A 13,245-nucleotide genomic window follows, 5' to 3' on the forward strand; every position below is an offset into this window, starting at 1 on the left:
TCTGAAAAGGTTCACCCAGTAATGTGTCTGTGGCATTTATGTATCCGGTGGTAATACTGGAAAACAAAGTGCTTAGGGCCACAGCCAAGACTCATAAGTAGTTGTGTTCAAGAATCAACATGCTTAACTAGGAAAGTCAATAACACTATCTGAAATTCTAAGTTCCTAGAGAAGCCAATCATTCTAAACTTCAAAGGAAAAAGTGAGATGCCAAAACTGTTCAGAAGCAAAAAGCTACAAGTCCCGCTCATCTAATTATAATTAAAATTCATTGATATTTTGGAATTTATAGTATATTCTCTTCTTTTTATCCTATTTGATTTTCAGTTGCTTGGGGACAAGCAACAATTTAAGTTTGGTGTTGTGATGAGCGGATAATTTATACGCTTTTTGGCATTGTTTTTAGGTAGTTTTTAGTAAGTTCAAGCTACTTTTAGGGATGTTTTCATTAGTTTTTATGTTAAATTCACATTTCTGGACTTTACTATGAGTTTGTGTGTTTTTCTGTGATTTCAGGTAATTTCTGGCTGAAATTGAGGGATTTGAGCAAAACTCTGAAAAAGGCTGACAAAAGGACTGCTGATGCTGTTGGAATCTGACCTCCCTGCACTCAAAATGGATTTTCTGGAGCTACAGAAATCCAATTGCAGCGCTCTCAACGGCGTTGGAAAGTAGACATCCAGGGCTTTCCAGCAATATATAATAGTCCATACTTTATTCGGAAATTGACGACGTAACTTGGCGTTGAACGCCAAGTTCATGCTGCTGTCTGGAGTTAAACGCCAGAAAAACGTCATGATCCGGAGTTGAACGCCCAAAACACGTCATAACTCGGAGTTCAACTTCAAGAGAAGCCTCAGCTCGTGGATTAATCAAGCTCAGCCCAAGCATACACCAAGTGGGCCCCGGAAGTGGATTTATGCATCAATTACTTACTTATGTAAACCCTAGTAGCTAGTCTAGTATATATAGGACCTCTTACTATTGTATTAGACATCTTTGGTCTCAATTTTATTTTATTCTTCATCCTAAGAGGCTATTGATCACATTTAGGGGGCTGGCCATTCGGCCATGCCTGAACCTTTTACTTATGTATTTTCAACGGTGGAGTTTCTACACACCATAGATTAAGGGTGTGGAGCTCTGCTGTACCTCAAGTTTCAATACAATTACTATTACTTTCTATTCAATTCTCTTTTATTCTTATTCCAAGATATTCATTCGCACCCAAGAACATGATGAATGTGATGATTAGATAACCCTCATTATCATTCTCGCTTATGAACGCACGTGATTGACAACCACTTCCGTTCTACATGCAACAGAGCTTGAATGCGTATCTCTTAGATTCCCCAACAGAATCTTCGTGGTATAAGTTAGATAGATGGCGGCATTCATGAGGATCCGGAAAGTCTAAACCTTGTCTATGGTATTCCGAGTAGGATTCTGGGATTGAATGACTGTGACGAGCTTTAAACTCCTGAAGGCTGGGCGTGATGACAAGCGCAAAAGAATCAAGGGATTCTATTCCAACCTGATTGAGAACCGACAGATGATTAGCCATGCGAGTGACAGCCGCAGAGGACCATTTTCACTGAGAGGATGGGATGTAGCCATTGACAACGGTGATGCCCTACATACAGCTTGCCATGGAAAGGAGTAAGAAGGATTGGATGAAAGCAATAAGAAAGTAGAGATTCAAGAGGAGCACAGCATCTTCATACACTTATCTGAAATTCCCACTATTAATTTACATAAGTATTTCTATCCCTTTTATTTTCTTTCTATTAGTAATATTCGAAATTCTATAAACCAATTTAATCTGCCTAACTGAGATTTACAAGGTGACCATAGCTTGCTTCATACCAACAATCTCTGTGGGATCGACCCTTACTCACGTAAGGTTTATTACTTGGACGACCCAGTACACTTGCTGGTTAGTTGAACGGAGTTGTGGATTCAACCAGTGCCATAATAAAAGACTTCATCTCAAAATAGTTAGAACATGGATCACAATTTCGTCCACCAGCACCTAAGGCCGGAGTATCCTCTAGAAAAGGAAAAGGGAAGACAAAAGCTTCCACCTCCGAGTCATGGGAGATGGAAAGATTCATCTCCAAGAGCCATCAAGACCACTTCTATGATGTTGTGGCAAAGAAGAAGGTGATCCCTGAGGTCCCTTTCAAGCTCAAGAAAAATGAGTATCCGGAGATCCGACATGAAGTCCGAAGAAGAGGTTGGGAAGTCCTAACCAACCCCATGCAACAAGTCGGAATCTTAATGGTTCAAGAGTTCTATGCCAATGCATGGATCACTAGGAACCATGATCAAGGTATGAACCCGAGTCCAAAGAATTATCTCACAATGGTTCGGGGGAAATACTTGGATTTTAGTCCGGAAAATGTGAGGTTGGCATTCCACTTGCCCATGATGCAAGGAGATGAACGCCCCTACACTAGAAGGGTCAACTTTGATCAAAGGTTGGACCAAGTCCTTATGGACATTTGTGTGGAAGGAGCTCAATGGAAGAGAGACTCCAAAGGCAAGCCAGTCCAACTAAGAAGACTGGACCTCAAGCCTATAGCTAGAGGATGGTTGGAGTTCATTCAACGCTCCATCATTCCTACTAGCAACCGATCTGAAGTTACTGTGGATCGGGCCATCATGATTCATGGCATCATGATTGGAGAGGAAGTAGAAGTTCATGAGGTCATCTCCAATGAAATCTACAAAATAGCCGACAAGCCTTCACCCATGGCACGGCTAGCTTTTCCTCACCTTATTTGCCATCTGTGTTACTCAGCTGGAGTTATCATAGAAGGAGACATCCTCATTGAAGAGGATAAGCCCATCACCAAGAAGAGGATGGAGCAAGCAAGAGAGACCCCTCACGGTTCTCAAGAGATGCATGAGGAAGCTCATCATCAAGAAATCCCTGAGATGCCTCAAGGGATGCACTTTCCTCCAAACAACTATTGGGAACAACTCAACACTTCCTTAGAAGGCTTGAGCCACAATGTTGAACAATTAAGGGTGGAACATCATGAGCACTCCATCATTCTCCAAGAAATAAGAGAAGATCAAAGAGCAATGAGGGAGGAGCAACAAAGGCAAGGAAGGGACATAGAAGAGCTTAAGGACATTATTGGACCTTCAAGAAGAAGGCGCCACTAAAGGTGGATTCATTCCTTGTTCTCTATTTCTTTCTATTTTTCGGTTTTTAATGTGTGTTTATCTATGTTTTGTGTCTTTATTTCATGATCATTAGTATGTAACCATGCCTTAAAGCTATGAATAAAATCCATCAATCCTTCACCGCTCTTAAAAGAAAAATGTTTTAATTCAAAAGAACAAGAAGTACATGAATTTCGAATTTATCCTTGAATATAATTTAATTATATTGATGTGGTGACAATACTTTTGTTTTCTGAATGAATGCTTGAACAGTGCATATGTCTTTTGATCTTGTTGTTTATGAATGTTAAAATTGTTGGCTCTTGAAAGAATGATGAACAAAGAGAAATGTTATTGATGATCTGAAAAATCATGAAATTGATTCTTGAAGCAAGAAAAAGCATTGAAAAAGAAGAAGCTTGTGAAAAAAAATTGGCAAAAAAAATAGAAAGAAAAAGAAAAAGCAAGCAGAAAAAGCCAATAGCCCTTAAAACCAAAAGGCAAGGGTAAAAAGGATCCAAGGCTTTGAGCATCAATGGATAGGAGGGCCCAAGGAAATAAAATCCAGGCCTAAGCGGCTAAACCAAGCTGTCCCTAACCATGTGCTTGTGTCATGAAGGTCCAAGTGAAAAGCTTGAGACTGAGTGGTTAAAGTCGTGATCCAAAGCAAAAAGAGTGTGCTTAAGAGCTCTGGACACCACTAACTGGGGACTCTAGCAAAGCTGAGTCACAATCTGAAAAGGTTCACCCAGTTATGTGTTTGTGGCATTTATGTATCTGGTGGTAATACTGGAAAACAAAGTGCTTAGGGCCACGGCCAAGACTCATAAGTAGCTGTGTTCAAGAATCAACATGCTTAACTAGGAAAGTCAATAACACTATCCAAAATTCTAAGTTCCTAAGAGACGCCAATCACTCTAAACTACAAAGGAAAAAGTGAGATGCCAAAACTGTTCAGAAGCAAAAAGCTACAAGTCCCGCTCATCTAATTATAATTAATATTCATTGATATTTTGGAATTTATAGTATATTCTCTGCTTTTTATCCTATTTGATTTTCAGTTGCTTGGGGACAAGCAACAATTTAAGTTTGGTGTTGTGATGAGCGGATAATTTATACGCTTTTTGGCATTGTTTTTAGGTAGTTTTTAGTAAGTTCAAGCTACTTTTAGGGATGTTTTCATTAGTTTTTATGTTAAATTCACATTTCTAGACTTTACTATGATTTTGTGTGTTTTTCTGTGATTTCAGGTAATTTCTGGCTGAAATTGAGGGACTTGAGCAAAACTCTGAAAAAGGCTGACAAAAGGACTGCTGATGCTGTTGGAATCTGACCTTCCTGCACTCGAAATGGATTTTCTGGAGCTACAGAACTCTAATTGGCACGCCCTCAACGGCGTTGGAAAGTAGACATCCAGAGCTTTCCAGCAATATATAATAGTCCATATTTCATTTGGAAATTGACGACGTAACTTGGCGTTGAACGCCAAGTACATGCTGCTGTCTGGAGTTAAACGCCAGAAAAACGTCATGATCCGGAGTTGAACGCCCAAAACACGTCATAACTCGGAGTTCAACTCCAAGAGGAGCCTCAGCTCGTGGATTGATCAAGCTCAACCCAAGCATACACCAAGTGGGCCCCGGAAGTGGATTTATGCATCAATTACTTACTCATGCAAACCCTAGGAGCTAGTTTATTATAAATAGAACATTTAACTATTGTATTAGACATCTTTGGTCTCAGTTTTGTTTTATTCTTCATCCTAAGAGGCTATTGATCACGTTTTGGGGGCTGGCCATTCGGCCATGCCTGACCCTTTTACTTATGTATTTTCAACGGTGGAGTTTCTGCACACCATAGATTAAGGGTGTGGAGCTCTACTGTACCTCAAGTATTAATGCAATTCTATTTTCTTCCATTCAATTCAACTTGTTCTTATTCCAAGATATTCATTCGCACCCAAGAACATGATGAATGTGATGATTATGTGACGCTCATCATCATTCTCACCTATGAACGCGCGTGATTGACAACCACCTCCGTTCTACATGCAACCGAGCTTGAATGTGTATCTCTTAGATTCCCCAACAGAATCTTCGTGGTATAAGCTAGATAGATGGCGGCATTCATGAGGATCCGGAAAGTCTCACCTTGTCTGTGGTATTCCGAGTAGGATCCTGGGAATCCGGAAAGTCTAACCTTGTCTGTGGTATTCCGAGTAGGATTCCGGTAATGAATGACTGTGACGTGCTTCAGACTCGCAAGTGCTGGGCGTTAGTGACAGACGTAAAAGAATCAAGGGATTCTATTCCAGTAGGAGCGGGAACCAACCAGTGATTAGTCGTGCTGTGACAGAGCGCGTGAGCGTAGTTTCCACTGCGAGGATGGGATGTAGCCTTCGGCCAGTGTGATGCCTCCAAACGATTAGCCATGCGAGTGACAGCGCAGAGGACCATTTTCCAGAGAGGATACAAAGTAGCCATCGTCGAACGGTGAACCCCTATACACAGCTTGCCATGGAAAGGAGTAAGAAGGATTGAGTTGAAGCAATAGGAAAGTAGGCGTTCTTGAGCCATACAGTATCTCCATTCGCTTATCTGAAATTCCCACCAATGAATCTGCATAAGTATCCCTTTTATTATTTCTATTTTATTATTAATTTTCGAAACCATAAACCAATTTAATCTGCCTAACTGAGATTTACAAGGTGACCATAGCTTGCTTCATACCAACAATCTCTGTGGGATCGACCCTTACTCACGTAAGGTTTATTACTTGGACGACCCAGTACACTTGCTGGTTAGTTGAACGGAGTTGTGAATTCAACCGGTGCCATAATAATGATTTCATACAAATACAAAGAATATGGATCACAATTTCGTCCACCAATTTTCAACGGTGGAGTTTCTACACACCATAGATTAAGGTGTGGAGCTCTGCTGTACCTCGAGTATTAATGCAATTACTATTGTTCTTCTATTCAATTCAGCTTGTTCTTGTTCTAAGATATCACTTGTTCCTCAACTTGATGAATGTGATGATCTATGACACTCATCATCAGTCTCACCTATGAACGTGTGCCTGACAACCACCTCCGTTCTACCTTAGATTGAGTAGATATCTCTTGGATCCCTTAATCGGAATCTTCGTGGTATAAGCTAGAATTGATGGTGGCATTCAAGAGAATCCGGAAGGTCTAAACCTTGTCTGTGGTATTCTGAGTAGGATTCAATGATTGAATGACTGTGACGAGCTTCAAACTCGCGATTGTGGGGCGTTAGTGACAGACGCAAAAGAATCACTGGATTCTATTCCGACATGATCGAAAACCGACAGCTGAATAGCTGTGCTGTGACAGAGCGCGTTGAACATTTTCACTGAGAGGACGGGACTATAGCCATTGACAACGGTGATGCCCAACATATAGCTTGCCATGGAAAGGAGTAAGAAGGATTGGATGAAGACAGTAGGAAAGCAGAGAGACGGAAGGGACAAAGCATCTCCATACGCTTATCTGAAATTCTCACCAATGAATTACATAAGTATCTCTATCTTTATTTTATGCTTTATTCATAAATCATCCATAACCATTTGAATCTGCCTGACTAAGATTTACAAGATGACCATAGCTTGCTTCATACCAACAATCTCCGTGGGATCGACCCTTACTCGCGTAAGGTTTATTACTTGGACGACCCAGTGCACTTGCTGGTTAGTTGTGCGAAGTTGTGATAAAGAGTTGAGATTGCAATTGAGCGTACCATGTTGATGGCGCCATTGATGATCACAATTTCGTGCACCAAGGATCTATTGATCCTTTTGCGTCTGTCACTACGCCCAACACTTGCGAGTTTGAAGCTCGCCATAGTCATCCCATTCCAGATCCTACTCGGAATACCACAGACAAGGTTTAGACTTTTCGGATCTCAAGAATGCTGCCAATTGATTCTAGCTTATACCACGAAGACTCTGATCGTGAACCAGAAGGCTAAGAGATATGCATTCAAGCTTGTTTTCATGTAGAACAGAAGTGTTTGTCAGGCATGCTTTCATAAGTGAGAATGGTGATGAGCGTCACATAATCATCACATTCATCATGTTCTTGTGTGCGAATGGATATCTTAGAACAAGAATAAGCTTGAATTGAATAGAAAATAGTAGTAATTGTATTAATACTCGAGGAACAGCAGAGCTCCACACCTTAATCTATGGTGTGTAGAAACTCCACCGTTGAAAATATATAAGTGATGAAGGTCCAAGCATGGCCGTGAGGCCAGCCCCCAATGTCTAAGATAGCATAAAACTTATCAAAAATCCCCCAGTACAATAGTAAAAAGTTCTATTTATACTAAACTAGTTACCAGGGTTACAAAAATAAGTAAATGATGCAGAAATCTACTTCTGGGCCCACTTGGTGTGTGCTTGGGCTGAGCATTGAAGCTTTCATGTGTAGAGACTTTTCTTGGAGTTAAACGCCAGTTTGCAGCCTATTTTTAGCATTTAACTCTAGCTTGTAACCTGTTTCTGGTGTTTAACGCCAGAATAGGGCAGCAAGTTGGTGTTTGGATGCCAGTTTGCGTCGTCAAAACTCGGACAAAGCATGGACTATTATATATTGCTGGAAAGCCCTGGATGTCTACTTTCCAACTTAATTGAGAACGCGCCATTTGGACTTCTGTAGCTCCAAAAAATCCATTTCGAGTGCAGGGAGATCAGAATCCAACAACATCAGCAGTCCTTTTTCAGCCTCTGAATCAGATTTTTGCTCAGGTCCCTCAATTTCAGCCAGAAAATACCTGAAATCACAGAAAAATACACAAACTCATAGTAAAGTCCAGAAATGTGAATTTTGCTTAAAAAATAATAAAAATATACTAAAAAGTAGCTAGATCCTACTAAAAACTATCTAAAAACAATACCAAAAAGCATATAAATTATCCGCTCATCAGAGCCTCGTCCCAAAAAAGCCATCCCCTTTTTAAAGCTCATGAAAAAGGGTAACTTCAAATGTAAACCCAAATGCGAAGAAGCCTTCTAACATTTCAAAAAGTACTGGCAGATCCCCCATACTCTCAAAACTCAGCATAGGAGAGACAATGTACCTCTACTTATCTGTAATTGAGGAAGCACTAGCAACTGCGCTCATCTGGGGAGATGAACAAAAGACACAAACTCCCGTGTACTTCATTATCAAAGTTCTCTAAAACACCGAGAAGCGCTACTCCAAACTCGAAAAGCTCGCCAACGCGCTACTTACAGCATCCTGATGCCTTCAGCAATACTTCCAAAGCTAGACCTGATGATGACAAGTCATTTTGTACTAGCTTTACTAGAATTTTTACTTGTTTTTATTAGGTTTTATGCACTTTCTTGCACGATAAGTAAGTGATTGGAGTGGAATTTCATGATTATCTTGACTCAACCAAACATTATTAACTTTATACAAAATCATGAGATTTATGCACAATTTAGTTGATTATTATGAATGATGCAAAACCTTTTGATTTTGGCTAGGCTTTGATTGCTTGTTTGGTTGATGGCAGGTAAAAAGATAAAGAAAGAAAAGCAGAGAAATACAAGGTGCAGACGAACGCTGCGTTCAATTGATGAACGCTACGTTCACAGGCGACGCGCACGCGTACAAGATGCTTCCGTGTGGGGCAGCATGTTTGGAGATCCACGCGTACGCGTGCAAGATGCGCACAAGTGGGTGAGGGATTTGCGTTCATAAACCAAGAACGCAATGTTCACTTTGAATGAATGCCTGTGATACTTTCAGAGTTGGAATTTGAAATTGGTCACCGACGCACACGCGCGCGTGACGCGCACGCGTCGATGTGACAAAAGTGGTGGTTGGCACGAACGCGTGCATGATGCTGGAACGCAGAAGTGACATTTTACCATCCACGCGAGCGTAGCATTCGGTTAATGAATGCTACAAAGGACGCGTACGCACGCATGGTACGCGCAAGCATGGTTGAGGCAGAAGACAGCATCGACGCGCACACACGAAGTACACGTACGCGTCGATGGTGCTACAATGCAAGGGACGACACTACAAGAAAAAGGCGCATTTGTAACAAAAAATATTGTTACAAAACGTCAAAATTTTGAAACAAAAGTTTTTTGTAACAAAAAAAGGGTCCATTGCAGTAAGTCCCGTTACAAAAAGTTTTTGTAACGAAAAATGGAACTGTTACAATTCAAAAGCATATTTTGTAACACTTTTTTTTGATACAAAAAAACATAAGCTGTTACAAAAGTGGTAACAATTTTTGATATTGAAGGTATTTTTCGTGACAGTCAATTTTTTTCCTATCAAAAAATTTTGTTACAAAATGTAACATGATTTTGTAACATATTCTTCTTTAGTTACGAAAACAGATTAATTATTTTGTAACTACTTTTTTTTATTACAAATTACATGCATAATTTACTAAATTATTTTTTAAATTAACTGGTATATTAACAATGATAATAAGCAAGTTTACATGTATATAACATGCAAAAACATACATAAGTCAAACAAGATCTTTTTAGCTAAAATTGTCTTGAAACAAAATAACATTAGTTAGTGAGTACATTGATTAGTTCAACCAAAACATAAAAGTTCTAACATACAAAGTTCAACCAAAACATAAAAGTTCTAACATAGGTTAATGTCTCTATGCATCAAAATATTGTTGAGCTAATTCTTGGTAGCATATGATCACCATTTCAGCACTCCTGTAAATAAGAAAAACCGAAACAAAGAAGTTAGAAACAAGATATAACACTGATTTTATTTTTTCCACTAAGTTTTATCCAAAATGTTTAGAAAAATTTCGGCAGAACCTCCCCTAAAATTTGGATATTTCCACCGTCCACGGTTCCAACAAACACAACCAAAGCGCAACTTATGTCTCAGCCATACCCAACCAAATTTATCAAACCAAATAATAGGACATTTGTCATATTTCAACCATGACACAAGCAAAATGTGATAGATAGATCCATAAACAAATTAAAGTATACTAATATAAAATGGGAATCATCTACGAAAATGTATTAAAGCCATAAGCAACTTTAGGAGTACCTTTAGGGTCTAGTTTGTTTCATTGTCAAAGCGCGCCATGAGAGAGTTCACAACAGCTTGTTGAGCTTCTAATTGAGCTTTCATTTGAGCTAATTCTTCCTCTTGCCGTGTTCGTTGCTCTTCAAGTTTTTCTTTGAGCACATCTATTTCCTTTGTTAGCTCCTCACGGTCTTGCATTGCTTCTTGAAGTTGTGCTTGAATCCTTAACTTAGATTTTGTAGCCTTTATGCCATAAGTTGCACCACTTTTGTCACCTCTCACAAGTAGAAAAGCTTCATTTGGAGTGAGAAGATTTTCCAAATCATAGGATTCATCCAGCATAGAGCTAATATCATCCTACACAATCCAATTTGTGATTTGAAAATGGAGATAAAATTTAACTTCCATGCAGTTGAAAGAGGAAAAGGTTAGTAATATTACATCAATTTGTTCAGCTTTTTCATTGACCCATTCTCCATTACTCTTTTGATGAGTAATTTGCCACAATTCTTGAATGTCAGGTTCGACACCAGTTCTAGGATGGCGCTGCAAATTTTTTGGAAGTTTAAAATATAGCATGTAGTTAAGTACAAACGTGACATAGCAGAAAATTTAAGACCAAATTAAACAGTTTAAGACTATTTACCCGATCACGTCTAACAACTTGAAATGTCCTTCGACCAACAATATGTGGTACAACGTGATGCTTTCTATTATCTTTGTTTCTTAAACTTTTTTCCTATAGAAGACCAAACTCACAAAAAGAGAAAAGGAGGTAAGGTATAATTATTTGCACTGACCTAAAATAGCAAAACAACATAAGCACATCTGAATGGTTGTGACAATGAAAAATTCAAACCTGAAAAGAAGGACTTCCAAAGTAGGATACCAAATTCTCCCATGTCTCCGGTAGAACATTGTTTGGCGGATTTTGAAGGCGCTCCTCATCAGTTTGATACAACTCATAGTGCTCACGCAGTCTTGAGCGCCAACTTCGATAACATATGTTAGCCTTAGCTAAAATCATATTGCGCGTTACCTACGTATCTGCTATATCAAACTTTTCCTACATATGATTTGTCAAAATTAGTTAGCAGAAATAAAAGCTTTAATATACATAATAGCAGAAAATATAAATATGTATTACCAAAACAATGTCGCATATTTTTTGCTTGACATCATCTCCAACTTGGCTCCATTTCTCTACATCCAAAGGAGCATTTTGTCTTGTAACAATACCCACTTCAGATGCAAACAGATCAGCATGGATGCCATTAGGAGCTAAGTTCTCCATAGAGATTGGCAATTCCAATTTCCCATTTGGCTTTGTTTTTATAACCCTATTTTTTGCAATCCCACGCGAAGGTCCCCTTTTACCGATACGCCTATCAACGGGGGCAGTGGGTGGTGCTGAAGTAGGGTCTGCCTGGGCTGGGACAGGGGCTGCTGGGGCTGGGGCAGGGGCTGCAGGGGCTGCCAGGGCTGGGGCAGGGGCTGGGGCAGGGGCTGGGGCAGGGGCTCCAGGAGCTGGGGCTGCAGGGGCTGGGGCAGGGGCTGCAGGGGCAGGGGCTGCCGGGGCTGGGGCAGGGGCTGGGGCTGGGGCATGGGCACGGGCTGCCGGGGCTGGGGCAGGTGCTCGTGGTGTATAACCAGATGCAGCAGCCCTTGTCAATCTCCGTGATGCCATTATGTTACGCAATCTACAATAAAGTTAACAGAGATAAAATTAAAGAAATGAAATAATAAAATATCTACATCATTTAATATACAATTACAAAGGAAAGTACATCAATATTTTGTTGGACATGATTCAAAATATATTATACTTTTCAAAAAAGTTAAACAAGTGGAACAAAGAGTGAATAACTTAGCAAATGCAAATATGATGTGAGAGCGTAAAGTCAAACTACTCTAAATTCAGTCACCATCCTATACAAAAAGTGGATAAGGTCAATCATCCTCCTATACAAAAAATGGATAATTTAGCAATTGCAAAGATCTTGTAATCCCCAAAATAAAAATACTAAGAAGTCAATCACTATCATTTGAATCTTCTTCTTCTTCTTCTTCTTCTTCTTCTTCCTCTTCTTCTTCTTCTTCTTCTTCCTCTTCTTCTTCTTCTTCTTTATCTTCCATAGACTTAGGGACGTCCACACTTGATCCCTCTATGTCACCTCTACCCAATTCCATCAAAAAATTCATATCACCCGAACTGGGTACTTGATTAAAGCTTCCCATTTCAGCTTGTTGGTATGCCTCTTCTTGCATGATATCTTGCTCGGGCACATCATATGTATTGCGAGGCTTTACTCGGACCACAGTACACCAATTAGGCCTTTTAATTGCCTTTACATAGTATACTTGCTCAGCTTGACATGCTAAAATGAAAGGCTCATCCTTATATCTAACATATGTGACATCCACATTTATGAATCCATACTCATCTTTACTATATCCCCTACTTTGATTTCGGCCTATTGGAGGAACATCAAACCACTCACACTTAAATAAGACCACTTTATGTTTTCCGACATAATCTAACTCAATAATATCAGTCAACACGCCATAATAATCCACACCCCAGTCAATTCATCTCCCTTCACAACTACTCTACTATTTTGAGTCTTCAAAGAGGCTTCATGGGTTTTGCTTCGAAATGTAAAACCGTTGACAGCACATGTGTTGTAGAAATGTGCACGACGATCAGGACCTCTTGCTAGAGAAAGCAGCTGATTATTCACCCGTGCACTCCCTACTTTGTGTAGATCTGAAATCTACATTAATGAATTGCAATTAAAACTAAAAACTACCAAGAGACTCTTCAATTCTACAATTATCAAAGTTTACTCATTTACCTTCCTTTCAAACCATTTCACAAATTGATCCTTGTGCCTTTTCTGCAGATATCTTGGATTTTCTCTTGTTAAAACTGCCATATGTTCATCAACCCATGGTTGAACTTCTTCACAATTCCTCAGCACATAGAATTGAGCTTCCCTATGCTCTAAGATACTAAG

Source organism: Arachis stenosperma, chromosome 2, assembly GCF_014773155.1.
Source record: "Arachis stenosperma cultivar V10309 chromosome 2, arast.V10309.gnm1.PFL2, whole genome shotgun sequence".
In the NCBI taxonomy this organism is placed as follows: Eukaryota; Viridiplantae; Streptophyta; class Magnoliopsida; order Fabales; family Fabaceae; genus Arachis; species Arachis stenosperma.